The following is a 17,500-nucleotide window of genomic DNA, read 5'->3' as shown; positions in this document are numbered from 1 at the left end:
TGTCAAGTAGAGCCACTGGAGTGATCCCTGGGGTGAATTTTCTATTTCCCATCGACTCATCAAGATTTCTCTTGAAGAGGGTCAGTGAGGTGCTCTGCTTGACATGTATGGAAAGTCTATTCCACAGCATGGGCAGTCTCTGGGTTATGAACCTATCCCTCCAGCATGCTCTGTTGATTGTGTTAATGAGGGTGAGGTCTCTGGAGTGTGTTGTGTGGAGGGAATGGGATTTCTTTAGATGTAGCATTTCTAACAGAGCTGGGTCAAATATGGCTTTGTAAGTCAAGCAGAGATTGCCTCTAAGTAGGTGATATGAGACAGAGAATAGCTGGAGTTTTTTGAGTCTGTCTATATAGGACAAATGTTTAAGGCCTAGGATCCTCTTTGTGAGGTACTTTTGCAGCCTCTCTAGTTGTCACAGGTGTCTTGTGTGGTACATGCCAAATGGGGCATTGTACTAAAAGACTGGCTTAATGAGGGAGGAGTAGAAGGAGACAATGACCTCTTTCTTCCTGGATGCAAAACCCTTAGTAATGAGATGTGCCACATAGAAGGACTTTCTGACCACAGTGGCAATGTGGTGGTCAAAAGAGAGGCTGCTGTCAACCTGTGTTCCCAGACCTCTTATAAAGCCTTCTATGTTCAGTGGACTACCATTGATGTGGTAATTCAAGGGAACTGGGTTTTTCCCAAGCGGGACGACGATACATTTTTTGGCATTGAGCTTAAGGCCATGGTTCTGACACCAGTCATTGATCTCAGTGAGGCCTTTCTGTAGGATGTCAACATCACTTTGGGAGTTAATAATCACTCCCAACTTGCAATTGTCTGCGAACTTTGTCAGCCAGAGTCCCTTCGAATTGGCCTGGACTTCAGAGAAGTAAATATCAAACAGGAGAGGCTTCAGGACTGAACCCTGTGGGACTCCACTCGTGACTGGTCTGCAGTCTGACTTGGAGTCAGCTACTTTCACACTGTGGGTTCTATCTGTGAGCCAGTTTGAAACCCACCTAATGATATAGGGGTTGATGCCTAGCTTAGTGAGTTTTGTTAAGATTCCTGAGTGGAGAATGGTATCAAAGGCCTTGGCCAGATCAAGGTAGGCTGTATGAACCACCTTGCCGTCATCCACAGCTCTGGTGACTGACTCAAAGAAGTCAACCAACTTGAGCAGGCATGATCTACCCTTCACAAAACAAAACTGTGTAAGATCCAGAGATTGGAGATTCCCTATATCCTTGCTTATTAGATCCATGATGATGCATTCCATAGTTTTGCATTTCAGACTCGTCAGGCTAATGGGGGTGATAGATCCCAGGGTCTGTAGTCACTTCTCCTTTGTGGAGAGGAATGACTGTAGCAGTGCACCATTCGGAAGGGACAAAGCCTGAGGTGAGGCTGTGACTGAACACAGCACACAGGTGAAGTGCCAGTTCACTCTGTAGTTCATGTAGAACACAGCCAGGGATATTGTCAGGTCCCATAGAAGCTGTATTCCTGGCCTTGGACAGTGCTGTTTTAACCTGTGCAACAGTAATACTGGGTGCCTGGCAATCTACTGGTATTGTGATTGGTCCTTTGTGGGGGAAAGGGGTAAAGTTTGCACTGAATCTGTCGGCCAGTATATTGGCAATATCTGTTGGCTTGGTATAGGAAATACCATTGTGCAGTAGCTCAGAGCAAATCTGGGTATTGCCGTGGAGATTCTTTACATAACTATAGAAGGCCTTGTGGTTGTCTTTACTATCTGCTGCCCCTTTACTATCTGGTGCTGTTTGTGACCTTACTGTACATAACTGTGTGTGTGTGTGTGTGTGTGTGTGTGTGTGTGTGTGTGTGTGTGTGTGTGTGTGTGTGTGTGTGTGTGTGTGTGTGTGTGTGTGTGAGACTGTACTTCATACTTGTCTAACCGAATTTGTTACATATGGTACATTGGTTATAATGACCCTTCTGTACTAAAATGTACACACATGTTCAGTTTTCTTCTTTTGTGTTTTTTGTCAATGGAATTTCATTATAAATCCTTAAATTGATTTACACTTATTTCTCTCCCAAAATGAGTCTGAAATTAGTCATTCGTGATCAGTGCTGTATCTAGGTTAACAATTTTAAACAATTAAATTAAATAAATAAAAAGTCATATTTTTATTCATCTGATCCTAGAGGTTCAAACTTCACGCTGTACATGTTTTATATGTTTTCTAGAGTTGCGAACATAATCGCCTGCAAAGAGAATTATACATTTAATGTCGCTGGATCTATCCCTGAATACAAAATGCACTATTTTTGAATTTGGTCACTTTACAGAAATTACTCTTTCCCCATGAAGCAGTAAACTTGAAATTTGTTGTAAGAGAGGCATGTGAGAGGCACATTTTCTTGCAAGAGGACTTTGAGACGCCCCCCGCATGAGAAAATAATTTATAGGATTTGAATTCCACATCGAGTTGAGAGGACTCTGACTTCTGGCATTTATACTCATGATATGGAGTCGTGATTAATTAAAGTGCTAATATTTTAACATTGCAGTTTTTGTATTCTTCATTCCTTTGAACAAACTAGCGGAAAACCAAGTGTCAGCTGGACAATTATAGCAATTGATTTGTTGCATATTGTAGGAGTAAACCTTGCTGGCTAGCCAAGCAAATATTTCCACTGGTCTTAGTATATTGCAGGCAGGAACAGAAGTACTAAGAGCATTTGGATGGGAGTTACAGGGAGTGGTGCTTTGGTAGAAAGATGCCAGCTTGGATATTTTTATGTTTACTGGTTGTCTATTCTGTAGTGTAATTTTCTTTCCAAGTTTAATTTGTGTTGTTTACTGGACAGCTATGTTCCTCATTATGTTAATCCTACAAGCAGTTGTTTGCCAGTTGCAAGTTAAAACTCAAACTATTGTTACAAACCTCAAACCAAATTCTGCCTGCAGACAAAACCAATACTTTCAGGCATGATCTGTTACTATAATGCATATAAAAAGGCACAGAGCATGTTTTATATCTAAAAATCAATAATCCAGATGACAAGATTTCAGGAAATGGATAACAGAACTGATAAAAATGAATTCTTTATAAAATAAACATGTTACCAAGACGTTTCTTTTTTATTTAACACGTTCTTACAGGAAACATAACAAAGAAAAAGATAAATAAATTATGGTGACAATTCTTGTGGCATATGTACTTGAGTACAGTGTTACTGTGAAATAAATGTACAGTGCTTTTTTCATGAAATTTATATCATGCTTGATAAGTTGACTAACATTACATTTACACCTTTAAACTAAGCAGAGGCTTTTAAATGTGTGTGTGTATATGTGTGCATGTATGTATGTATGTGTGTGTGTATGTATGTTTGTGTATGTGTGTGTGTGTGTGTGTGTGTGTGTGTGTGTGTGTGCGCATGTATGTGTGTATGTATGTTTGTGTATGCGTGCTTGTGTGTGTGTGCATGCGTGTGTGTGTGTGTGTGTGCGCATGTATGTGTATATGTATGTATGTGTGTGTGTGTTTCTGCATGTGTGTATGCATATGTATGTGTGTATGTATGTCTGTGTGCGTGCACGCATGTGTGTGTGTGTGAGTGTGTGTGTGTGTGTGTGTGTGTGTGTGTATGTTTGTAAGTTTGTTTGTGTGTGTGTGAGTGTGTGCATCCATGTGTGTGTGTGTGTGTGTGTGTGTGTGTGTATGTGTGTGTGCATGCGAGCATGAGCATCCATGTGTGTGTGTGTGTGTGTGTGTGTGTGTGTGTGTGTGTGTGTGTGTGTGTGTGTGTGTGTGTGTGTGCAAACGTGTCCACAGCCATGTGTGTTTGAGCATGTGTGTGTGTGTGTGTGTGTGTGTGTGTGTGTGTGTGTGTGTGTGTGTGTGTGTGTGTGTGTGTGTGTGTTGTGTGTTTGTCAGTTATCAGTATTCTGTATAATATTCACGTCAGGTGCAAAATTGTTTATGTATATATACTTTTGGTGCATTTTGGAGGGTTATTTCAAGAACAGAATATGTGTTCATTTTTTTCAGAAAAGGGGACCCTTCAAGTCCACATCAGTTTGAATAATATTACATTATTATTACCCAAGATCCCTGTTGGTATAGCTTATCTTCATACATTTGTATCTTATCTACGAACATGTGATTTTTTTTTTTCTCTACAATCTTCAGTTTAGCTTATGTCTTGAATTAATTAGTGGAGAAAGTTGAAGCAATGAGGACAGGGACCACATGTTAACAATACATCTTCAAAACATCAGGTGGTACTCTTCAATTAGACGCATTTCATCTGTGAAAGAAGGATAACGGGAGAAGTTGCATTAAAATGTGTCGGTGGAGGGTGTTGCCAGGTGATCTGAAATACATGTTTTTTAAGGTTGTGTGTGTGTGTGGGGGTGGGGGCAGGTCGAGAGCTTATAGAGAATATTGTTCTTGAATTAAGTACTGCATCTAGGTGGACTTTTACTAATAGCAGTCCTGGGCCTAATAGACATGCATCTTCTTTGCACTTCATCATCTGGTTAGGGGTTGTGTTGCTTGTATGTACACCTTGTGGAAGTTGTTTATTAGTGTTACAGGGAGTTAATGAGGATGACACAGGAAGTACTGCCCTGCCTCTAGAGCCACGAGCTAGGCTAAAACAGCAGCAGACACACAGTGAGAGAAAACCTTTTTAAATAGATAGCCACCCAGTGGTGTGAGCATTGGATCTAGATGAGGGTCACGGTTGATGTGACCCTCCAATTCCAAGTGCAAAAATGGAAAAAAAGGTGTTGTGGATGGATCTGACATCAGCGCTATGCTCAGATTTAGAGTCGAGTACCTGGCCCTGGCAAACAAGTATCGGTTTAAAAACGTGGATTCGGAAAAACAGTTTAAATTATTTTAAATTTGCTAATAGCACACTAAAAATCCCAAATTGCACATTTTCACTTCAAATGTTCATAAGTTTTTGACAGGGTGAGTATAACTCTGGATCTCTCCATGAAATAATAGATTAAAATGGACCATGGTGATAAGTACTTCATGCACCATGGTGATAAGTACTCCATGCGCCATGGTGATAAGTACTTCTCACCACTTAACACATGGAAATGAATGTTTCTGTTTGTTACTGCACTAAATAATGAAACTACCAACTGCAAACTAGTGTTAGTCTATGATAAGTGATCTAGGCATGATAATGAAATCTCAAGCAAGACATATCATTTGGTCAACATACATCAGTTTTCTAAATTAATTGTCCTGGTGGGGGTCACAGTGATAGGACACAACAGTACAATCTTGAATTCCTTTTTCCTGGCAATAGTCCCCAGCTAATCCTGCATCACTGTCATGTGATACTAGGCAAGCTGAGACACAGAATCAATTTAACATACCTTGAGTCTGTTCAAAGGCCTCCTTCAAGTAAACCTTGTTTGACAAACCTTGCATAGGGGCAACCTGATGGCATCCTAACTAGGTATTCAGACCACCTTATATGACTCCCCCATCACACATGAACATTAGTTGTCCTTGGAGATGCTCTCAATTCCTTAGATGCTTACCAGTTCATGGGCAATGTCCACAGTTACCCAGTGAAAACACTTCATTTCTGCTGCTTATACCTGTCATCTCTTCCTTTCATTCTCTTCTTAAACTTTGCAACCATAGATCAAGAAAGGAATATAGACTGACTAGTCAATGAAAGCTTTATCTTATCAGTCAGTTCTTATTTAACAACCGCAGTCTGATATGATGCTAACAGAGCTATTGCTGCTGCACAATTTAACAACTCATCTCCTGATCCTGTCTGCCCTCATTAGTGAGCAATGATCCCAGGATACTTCCATTCTTTGACTTAGGGGTAGATACTTCCCCTCTCACCTGCAGAATTCAGTCCACTCTTTTTTTTTTTTTGGTACGCCATGACCTCTGAGTAAGAAGGGTTGATATGCATCACTACCACTTCGCACTTAGCAGCAAAGTTCCCCAGTGCATGCTGGAAATTGTAGTCACTTGACAACAAAAGGACTACATCATCTGTGGACAAGAAAGATGCAGCCATCACATACGCAGAATGAATGCTCTCCAGTCATTGGTTATGTCATGAATTCCTGTCCACAAAAATCATGGACAGAAAGAGAAGCAAGGCATACTTGTGCTGGAGGCATATGTGATATATCCGAATTTCTCATAATGGGAAGTAAACAACTCAAGGATACAGTGGATGTAGTCTAACCTTAATGTGTTCTTTAATGAAGTGTTTCACGTGATATGTACCTCCCTTTAGTTAGTGCAGTACCATTTTAAACTGTATTTTATGTAGGGGAGTGCTGCCATTGATGAAAGGCAACTGGAGGATTTCAGCCTCCCTAGACCTAATTCCTATAACATGCATACCTCAGAAAGACTTTATAGTGATTGTCTGTAATGCAAGATCACAGATGTGTGAGCCATTTTTTACCATTGGAAGGAATTTCCCTTTTCCCTGGTGTTGTGCAGTTGTAAACTCTGTATAAGTAAGTATAATGTTGTGGGAGTGCCTCTTAAAAAATGCTTTGTAATTAATGTCAGATTATTATCAGGTTTCTCTTTTGATGAGATTAACTAGTCCGGTTTGCTGTTGGGGGAATATGCTTCTGGCAGTCATAATGGATCCTTGATGTAGCATGGGCAATGTTTTGTTAATAATACCCAAATTAACCTTTACTGCATAGTAGGCCCATTACGGACTTTTTATATTAACATAATATGTTTTGTACATTTTTCAAAAGACAATTAAACAATGCAACTTTTCATTCTTCAACATCATTTTAATTCTCAAACTGTCCATGTATTTGTCTAGATTCTTCGGTGGTCTTCCGTACCTACAATATTTGATAAGACTGCTCTCTCATTTTCTCTCTCTCTCTCTCTCTGTATTTCTCTTTCTCTATCTGGACTCCTTATCCTTTTGAACAGTACCTGTTGTGTAACATATTCATTTGAAGACATGACCTGTTAAGTCACTCACTTTTAATCCTGATGTTCTCAATTCTCACAATTTCTGCTTTTCTTGTGAGAGGACTGTTTGTAACATTTTCCTTGCTTTTCTTTGAATTTTAATGTGTTTGTATTACACAGACATCTGTAATTTCTACTATACAGCTTTCCATCTTCTCCACAAACAACAAAGGATCTTGGTACAAGTGCTTTACAAACTGCTTAATCTTCGGACTCAAATGTTTACACGCATCTGTATTCTTCCTTTGTCTCCCGTCCTCAATGGGGATATACTCTGAGCTTGTAAATTTTGTTTTGTTTTAGAGATACTTGAAAAAACATTTCCAGAATAATACAAATTATTTATTGGTGAATCCATATGGGATTGTAAAATTATACAGTCAAACTGGAGGCAAAGATCTCTCAACCCAAGACTTGGAACTGACAGTCTAGAGGAGAAGGAAATACTTGCAACACACCAGTTTCACACAGACCTACTAAACCAGCATCGGCAAATACACATAAATACATGAAAACATACTCGGAGGCTCTAAATAAAAATCTGCAAAAGCAACAGAGACCTCTAAAGCAGACACCCAAGCAACCTCCACACCCCATCACAAACCATGAAGCACATACTTCACATAATCAGTGTGCCACGCAATCACAGTCCTTAAGGCAAAATAACATACCCAACACACTAGTAATAGGTGACTCTATAGTCAGGCACACTGATGTCCCACTAACTAGGCTGTACAAGGAGAAGGTTACTGTTAGCTGCCTGTCGGGCACCAGGATCTGCCACATAACACAAGCACTCAGGTCATTCCAGAACAAGTACAAATGTGACTCTATCATTGTCCATGTTGGTGTGAATGACCTGAGATGTGCCTCCCTGGACTACATGAAAAGAGACATGGAAGAGCTCTCAGATCATGTAGCCCAAGTCGGTATGATACTGACCCTGAGTAGCATCCTGCTCTCACTAAGAATGATGCCACAGTATAAAAAAAAAAATGATCAATTAAAACAATTGTCTAAGTTTCTGGTGTCATTCAAAGGGGATCCAGTATCTTTCTGCCTGGTATGACATGCTCGACAAGCCATGTTGCTTTGCAAGAGATGGCTTGCACCTATCACCCTTAGGCTTTCGAATACTGGCCAAGGCTTTTGCCACCCCCATAGTGCCTTTTTTAGGCAAAGCTCAAAAGACAAACCAACCACTGTAAATAGCACAAGTAACCAAAAACTAAGGGTAATGCTACTCAACGCCAGAAGTCTAAACCTCAAAATGCATGCACTTGAGGCACTCCGCAGTATGGAGAACATCGATATCTGTGCAGTAACAGAAACCTGGTTTAAGGCTCCACAGAGCACCCCAGCACTACCAGGCTATAACTCATACCATACTTTTGGGCCGCAGAAACCAGACCGAAACACAAAAGGCGGGGGTGTATCCATATTCATTAAGGATACCCACACCTCCTGGTTAGTGGTACAGCACAATGCATCAGAGATCATCCATGTGCAACTAACAATGGGCAAAACTGCAATCCAAATTGTAGCTTGCTACAGATCACCCACCATTACCCAGGACCCCCATTCTGCATTTCTGGGGACACTGGAAAATATGAAGGTCCTAACAAATGCTCTAATACTGGGTGATTTCAATTACCCAAACATTATCTAGAAAAACCACTCAAGTACTAACTCCCTTGCCCAACGCTTCCTAGAATTTATAAACTTGAATGCCATGGATCAACTGGTCAACACCCCCACCTGAAGTGGCAACATATTGGACCTGGTCATCACCAACATGGGTGACTGGTTTTCTACACCAGAGGTCAACCCCTCACTGGTTAGATTAGACCATAGACTAATCACTCTGGATATCCACATTCTGCCCCCACCCCCAATCAAGGAAACCACCATGAAAAACTTTTCAAAAGAAAACTTCACGTTACTTAAGACCGAGGTGGAAAGGTTCACAGCCCCCATGCTAAAGGACAACACTGTCCAAGCTGCTGAATCCCTTACAAAGGCACTCTATGAGCACCTGCAAGAATGCATGGATCATGCTATCCCAAGCAAAACCAAGACTCACTCCTCCAAGAAAAGGAAACCAGTCTGGTGGACCCCAGCCATAAACAAACTGTACAATAGGAAGGAGGAAACTAGTACAGAAAAGAGTAAAATCACAAGAAGAAAAGACATCCCTGATCAGTATCAGCAAGAAACTACAATCCCTCATAAAATCATCCAAGGTTAGCTTCAAAAGAAAAAACTGCCAAGGACTCCAAAGATAACCACAAAGCGTTCTTTAGCTATGTCAAGAACCTAAGTGGAAACTCTCAGATCTGCTCTGAGTTAGTGCAGAATGGCACAAAATACACTGAACCGACTGATATTGCCAACATTCTGGCAGACAGGTTTAGTGCAAACTTCACCCCCCTCTCACCCCCTAAAGGGCCCATAATCATACCAGAAGAATGTAGAGCCTTGGCAATCACTGACACACAGGTTAAAACAGCCCTATCCAAAGCCAAAAACACAGCTTCAATGGGACCGGACGATGTCCCAGGCTGTGTCTTACACATACTCCAAAATGAACTAACCCCTCACCTAAACACACTGTTCAAACTCAGCCTCTCTACAGGCTACATATGCATAGAGTGGTGCACAGCAACAGTTATCCTGCTCCACAAAGGTGGAGCCACAAAGGACCCCAAGAACTATCGCCCTATAAGCCTGACTAGCCTGGTCTGCAAGGCTATGGACCACATCATCATGGAACTCATTAACAGAGACATTGGGAATCTCCAAACATTGGACCCTACCCAGTTTGGCTTTGTTAAGGGCAGATCATGCCTCCTAAACTTGGTGGACTTCTTTGAGACAGTTACCAAGGCTTTAGATGAGGGAAAGGAGGTCCACACAGCCTACCTGAACCTCGCAAAGGTTTTCAGCACCATTCCCCATTCTGGTATTATAGACAAGCTCACCAGCCTGAACATAAACCACTATGTCATGAGATGGGTTGCCAATTGGCTCATGGATAGAACCCACATGGTGAGAGTTGCAGGCTCTATGTCCGACTGTAAACCGGTTACAAGTGGCATTCCCCAGAGCTCAGTCCTGGGACCCCTCCTTTTCAGTATATACTTCTCAGAGGTACAGGCAAGCACAGGAAGACTATGGCTGACCAAGTTCGCAGACAACTGCAAACTGGGGGCCATAACTGACTCTCCGGCTGATACAGACATCCTCCAGAAGGGTCTCACTGAGACGGATACCTGGTGTCAAAATCATGGCCTCAAGCTAAATGCCAAAAAGTGCATGGTCATCCCCTTTGGAAAAAAGAAAGTACCCGTGAACTACCACATATGTGGTAGTCCCCTAAATACAGAAAATGTAATAAGGGATCTGGGGACCCAAGTAGATAGTAATCTCTCCTTTGATAATCATATTGCCAAGGTTGTTAGAAAATCCTTCTATGTGGCCCACCTTATCACAAAAGGGTTCGCATTTAGAACAAAAGAAGTTATTGTACCCCTCTACTCATCACTCATCAGGCCCATCATAGAATACAACGCCCCATTTGGGATGTAACTTACAAGACACTTGCAACAGCTGGAAAGACCACAGAAGTACCTCACCAAGAGGATTACTGACCTCAAACTGATGCCCTATGCAGCCCGACTGAAGAAACTCCAGCTGTACTAGGTTGCATACCGCTTACTCAGAGGTGATCTCTGCCTGACATACAAGACCATGTCCAACCCAGAATTGATTGACATGCTCCACCTAAAAAAAAAACAAATCCCCGAGAGCCACATGCTCTAGGGATCTAAACCTCACCACAATGATAAATAGGATTTGCTGGAGGGATAGACTCCTGTCCCAGAGACTCCCCATGCTTTGGAACAGGATTCCAATCTACATTAGGCAGAGACCCTCACTAACACTCTTCAAGAGAAACCTTGACGAGTGAATGGGAAACAGAAAATTTACCCTGGGGATCACTGCAGTGGCTCTGCTGGACAGAGGCACAGGGAACTAATGGCTCTGCTGGACATAGGCACAGAGAACTAATCTAAAGGTGTGGCAAAAGCCAACACATTCTAGCTAGGCTTACAGATGCCCTTGGGCAGATAGCCTAGTACTCACCTATGAACCTAACCTATGAACCATCTGAGAACCCTGAAAGGATATATATTTCCCTCCTAGTAATTTCCCCCTAAGTAATATGAACGTTTTTTTTTTTTTATTTTTTTTATCAAGAACTATATACCCTAGGGTCTATATTAGATGAATGAACACTTAAAATGTCGAGTACGATATGCTTGACAGCTTTTAAGTGAAAGTTTGTCTAAGCGAAACCCCATAATATCAAAACAAAGAGTTTCGAAAACTTATAATTGGCCAGCCACCAGGAAGCCAACGGCTGACAGTGAAAATGTACTGTACACCATTAAACCCCCCCCCCAAAAAAAATAAATAAATAAATAAAAACAAAAACAAATCAACAAACAAAATAAAGTGTTTTGCTTAGATGAACATTCACTTAAAAGCTGTTGAGTGTGTCGTACTCAACATTTTAAGCGTTCGTTCATCTAATAGGGAACCTATACCCTATACATAATGAGAGGTGAAAATTATCTTTAATTACCAGCTACTGCTTTTCTCTAATGTGGCTTTAAGTCAGATGTTACTACAAAGACTAAAAGTTGTTACAGAAATGTTGAAGGGGAGTGGACAAGGGTGACTGGCAAGGGATTTTTATTTTGATGAAATAACACAATAATTTAATACATTTATAACATTCAATAACTATTTACAGTATTTACATTCAGCCTGACAAAAAGGATTCAGATAAAAACATTTGTAGTTAAATAATAAGTTAATATATAAACTATGATAGTTAGGAAGAGTTTGGGTCCATCTCTAGGGTATCATTCAAATTCAAAACTTTCCTCCACGGACTATTAACCAATGGCTTAGGAAAAGTTCTTTACTCCTTAGTTCTTTTCTCCATTAGTATGCATTTCTTCAGTGATGATAGGAGTTCCTCCATTGCATAATGCCTTCTTCAGCTATGTTTGAAACCTCAAAGGCTGTACACAACAGTGTGCAAAACTGCTGATAAATGGACCCACGTTCACAGACCCAGAAAATATAGCAAATCTTCTGGCTGACAAATTTAACTTTAACATTATCATCTAATACAACCCTTCCAAACTATCAGTAAGTAGCAGGTCCTAAAGGCACTCTCTAAGGCCAAGAATACAGCTTTGATGGGTCCCCATAATATCCATATATGACCTATCAGGGTCACTGCAGTCACTATTCAGCCTTAGCCTCCATACAGGCTTCATTAGTCTGACTAAACTTATATCAAAGCCATGGAAAGGCTTATCATGAAAATGAATAACAATGACATAGGAAGTGTTCAGACACTGGACTCAGCCCAGTCTGGTTTAGTCAAAGGCAGGTCTGGTGAGCTTTTGGAGTCATCCCTCCCACTCAGGGCTTCGGCATTAGATAGCTCAGCACCAACTTCTGCTTCAAGGCAGGCTCACAGGGATTTTCTAGGCTGCCTTGGTCTAGTGGACTTCTTTGAGAAAGTCACCAAGGCAATGGATGAGGGCAAAATGGTGCATACTCCTGACCATGACCTAGTTAAAGCAATTGGTGCAATATCCAACTCAGGCATTGTAAATAAACTCATGAAATTTGGCATAAACTCCTATGTAACCCACTGGATAGCCAACTGGCTCACAGGTAGGACCCAGGAGATTAGGAAAGAGAGACCACCTCCACAAGGAAGCCAGTCACCAGTGGAGTCCTCCAGTGCTCAGTGCTGGATCCACTGCTGTTTGGCATTTATTTCTCTTAAGTCAAGGCAAATGTCAAGGGCCTCTGGCTTACCAAGTTTGCAGATGTTTACAAGCTGGGAGCAATCATAGAACCCCCAGCCCCCCAAGACAAAGATACTAACATTGTATAGGGAGGTCTAATACAGACAAATGACTAGTGCCAAAGTTATGTCTTAAAAACCAATGCCAAGAAAAGCATAATAGTACATTTTGGAAAGTCAGTCACCCAGGGAATCTACCTTGTCAGGAAAACACTCCTAAATGTAGACACAGTAGTCAGGGATTTAGGGACTCATAGACAGTAACCTGGGTTTTGATAAGGTAGTAAGATAATTATTCTATGTTACTCCACATATAAGTAAAGGACCTGAGAAGTCACTGTGCTATTATACTCAGCCCTCATCAGGCCACTTATTGAGTATAATGCTCCTGTTGGTATTTACTTGTCCAGGCACAAGCAACAACTGGAACTTCCACAGAGGTTACTCATGAAAAGAATACAGGGCATAAACATAATGCCCTATACCAACTGCCTCAAAGCCATATCCTTATACTTTGTGCCCTACAGTCTGCTGAGAGGTGATTTATACCTGGCATACAAGGCAACCTTTGATCCCACCCTGATGGGCCCTCTGCATATCTGCAAAATGAGCAGCATTAGAACTAGTAGATCCAAAAATGTAAACCTCAGTTAGTGAAAAATATGAAAATTTTATTGGGAAACACTGGAAATAATGAAAATATATATAAAAAGAAAGAAAAGGGAATAATACTGTGGAAATTAAATACAGAAGTGGGAATTATACCATTCATTTTGGGGGTGAAGAGAAAGAAAATTATAACAACAAGTAAAGGCCTGTTTTTTTATAAAAAATATAACATACTTTATCCTAAGTGTATGAGTACAGAAATTTTCCTAAAATGTTTTTCATAAGAATAAAATGCCTTATCATTCCAATCAGAAATAGTATTAGTATTGCAAGTATTGTAACAGTAATGGTAGCAGGAGTAGGAACAGCTGCAGAATCTGCAGTAGCAGTAGTAGTAGTAGCAGTAATACTTGTAGCAATATTAATTGTAGCAGTAGTAATACTAGCAGTAGCAGTAGTTGAAGAAGTAGTAGTACTACTAGTAGTAGTACTAGCAGCTGCAGAATCTGCAGTAACAGTAGTAGTAGTAACAGTAATACTTGTAGTAATATTAATTGTAGCAGTAGTAATACTAGCAGTAGCAGTAGTTGTAGATGAAGTAGTACTACTAGTAGTAGTACTAGCAGCTGCAGAATCTGCAGTAACAGTAGTAGTAGTAACAGTAATACTTGTAGTAATATTAATTGTAGCAGTAGTAATACTAGCAATAGCAGTAGTTGTAGATGAAGTAGTAGTACTACTAGTAGTAGTACTAGCAGCTGCAGAATCTGCAGTAACAGGAGTGGTAGTAACAGTAATACTTGTAGTAATATTAATTGTAGCAGTAGTAATACTAGCAGTAGCAGTAGTTGTAGATGAAGTAGTAGTACTACTAGTAGTAGTACTAGCAGCTGCAGAATCTGTAGTAACAGTAGTAGTAGTAACAATAATACTTGTAGTAATATTAATTGTAGCAGTAGTAATACTAGCAGTAGTTGTAGATGAAGTAGTAGTACTACTAGTAGTAGTACTAGCAGCTGCAGAATCTGCAGTAACAGTAGTAGTAGTAACAGTAATACTTGTAGTAATATTAATTGTAGCAGTAGTAATACTAGCAGTAGCAGTAGTTGTAGATGAAGTAGTAGTACTACTAGTAGTAGTACTAGCAGCTGCAGAATCTGCAGTAACAGGAGTAGTAGTAACAGTAATACTTGTAGTAATATTAATTGTAGCAGTAGTAATACTAGCAGTAGCAGTAGTTGTAGATGAAGTAGTAGTACTACTAGTAGTAGTACTAGCAGCTGCAGAATCTGCAGTAGTAGTAGTAATAGTAATACTTGTATCAGTATTAGTAGTTATAGCATTAGTAATACCAGTAGTAAAAGTAGCTGTAGTATTAGTAGCAGCAATAATGTTAGTAGTAGTAGTAGCAGTAGTAGCAATAGCAGCAGCAGTAATAATAGTAGTATAAGTAATGATAGTACTGATACTACTAGTAATACTTATAACAGCAGTAGTAGTATTTTGGCCATTTTAGTGCAATATATACCCTAAAAAAAGTATTATTATTAGTAGAAATAGTCCTAGTAGTAGCAATAGTAGTGCTAGCAATAGTAGCATTATTAACTTTTTTAGTACCAGTAATACCAGTAAGAGTACTAATAGCAGCAGCAGCAGTACCAGTAGTACACAAAGCAATAATAATAGCGTGACTACATTTCTGTTTAAAGTGATTGCTAACATATTTGATTCGTGATGCCTGAATAAGGATTTGTACTCTCTGTGAATGCAGGTGCTAGCAGTTTCTTTGTGTTAAATATTATTTTTAAGTTTTATAGGTTTACATTTATCTGATGTTCCTGCAGTGTCATGCCACTGTACAGTTAGGTGCTACTTCTAATTTTTTTTATTCTGTGCATGGCTTTGCCTTCCACATTGCGTTTTTTTTTTTTTTTTTTTTTTGTGGAGTTTACAAAAATGATTACTCTTTTAAATGTTATTAAGGCTGTGTAACCTACAAAGCAGTATACAAGTTCATGTTGTGTAGTGTTAGCATCACCTTATAAACTGTATTGTGCAATAATATACAACAGTTTGACAGGAGAGTCCCTTAAATGACTTCCTAAAATTTTCCAACCAACATTTCACACAGTTAAATAGCTATAAGCCTGCAAACCTATCAATGAGTTAAAATGAGTACAGAAACTATTTACATTAAAATAGACTACAAAATGCATAATTACCATACATAAATTACTAAATGTAAAATTCAAACTAAAAACTACAGATGCCCATTTTATAAGTGCAGTAAGACATGAAGGCATATGTAGTATACAAGTGCTAACACATGCCTATGGATTGTTAGACATTTATCTTTCACAAGACTCCCGGACATGTGGTAATTTCTGTACTATGGACACCCCTTAGTGCCTTCTTGCATGCTTATATTACTTGCAGTGTTAATATATGTATTTATTTATTTATTAAAATTCAACTGTTTTAATTGGCTGGTCCATAGATCATTTTCAGCTGTGACCCAGGCCAAAGCGGCAGTTGCAACACTAATAAACAATGAATACAGTTGTTAGATACAGTGTATTGCAAACACTAATAAGACACTGAAGAAATGTTGGAAAGTAATATTGATAATAATAATAATGTAACATTGTATGCTAGATATTCCATAGATAATAATAACAATGTAACATTGTGTACTAGATATTCCATAGATAATAATAACAATGTAACATTGTGTACTAGATATTCCATAGATAATAATAACAATGGAACATTGTATACTAGATATTCCATAGATAATAATAATGATGTAACATTGTATGCTAGATATTCCATAGATAATAATAACAATGTAACATTGTATACTAGATATTCCATAGATAATAATAATGATGTAACACTGTATGCTAGATATTCCATAGATAATAATAACAATGTAACATTGTGTACTAGATATTCCATAGATAATAATAACAATGTAACATTGTATACTAGATATTCCATAGATAATAATAATGATGTAACATTGTATACTAGATATTCCATAGATAATAATAACAATGTAACACTGTATACTAGATATTCCATAGATAATAATAATGATGTAACACTGTATACTAGATATTCCATAGATAATAATAACAATGTAACATTGTGTACTAGATATTCCATAGATAATAATAACAATGTAACATTGTATGCTAGATATTCCATAGATAATAATAACAATGTAACATTGTATGCTAGATATTCCATAGATAATAATAACAATGTAACGTTGTGTACTAGATATTCTATAGATAATAATAATGTAACATTGTATACTAGATATTCCATAGATAATAATAATAATAAAAATAATAATAATGTTGTTTGTCTTTCGGCTTTTCCCGGTTAGGGGCCACCACAGCAGAACTCCGGTCCGCTAATGATTGGCAGTTGATTTTTACGTACCGAGTTGCCAGCCCTGACGCACAACCTTCAACGAAGGTACGCCCATTCACGCATGTCTCCACGCAGAAGACGCTCTAGCTGAGAGTCAAACTGGACAGCGTCTTACTGTGAGGCAACAACGCTACCGCAGCACCACCACCACGGATAATAAAAATAAAATAATAATAATAATAAAAATATAATAATAATAATAATAATAATGTAACATTGTATACTAGATATTCCCAACTTTGTATTTTGGCCATTTAAGCAGAATAAATGTCCTAAAAAAGGAAATTCAAATAACCAAAGCGCTTGCATATCTCTGTGAATCTACAACATCATTGCTTCCTAACTGGAGAAAACAAGGAAACAGACTTGAATAACAGTGAGGTGAATGGTTGTTAAAATTGGAAACACTCAATGTTTAAACTGCATACGTGACTTTTTTTCTGTTTACCTGCACTTTTAGTAACAAATAAGAGAAAAGCAGTGATACATTCTGAGAAAGAACTGTGTAAGTGTCTTAGTAGGTTACACACTTACCTCTTATGTGATGAACATCAGAAGACAGCGAATGTTATCTCCTCTGTTA

The 17,500-nt window shown here is 39.0% G+C and overlaps 1 protein-coding gene across 1 annotated transcript in view; it reads right to left on the bottom strand.

Moving 5' to 3' along the window:
• ALDH1A2 (aldehyde dehydrogenase 1 family member A2) overlaps nt 1–17,500 on the bottom strand; it is a 445,853-nt gene that overhangs the window by 43,311 nt on the left and 385,042 nt on the right. The window lies entirely within an intron of this gene.

This window comes from Protopterus annectens, chromosome 7.part1 (assembly GCF_019279795.1).
Source record: "Protopterus annectens isolate FY-2018-M chromosome 7.part1, PAN1.0, whole genome shotgun sequence".
Lineage (NCBI taxonomy): Eukaryota > Metazoa > Chordata > Ceratodontiformes > Protopteridae > Protopterus > Protopterus annectens.
Note: the sequence above shows the minus strand (reverse complement) of the source record. Positions and strands in the feature narration are given on the sequence as shown.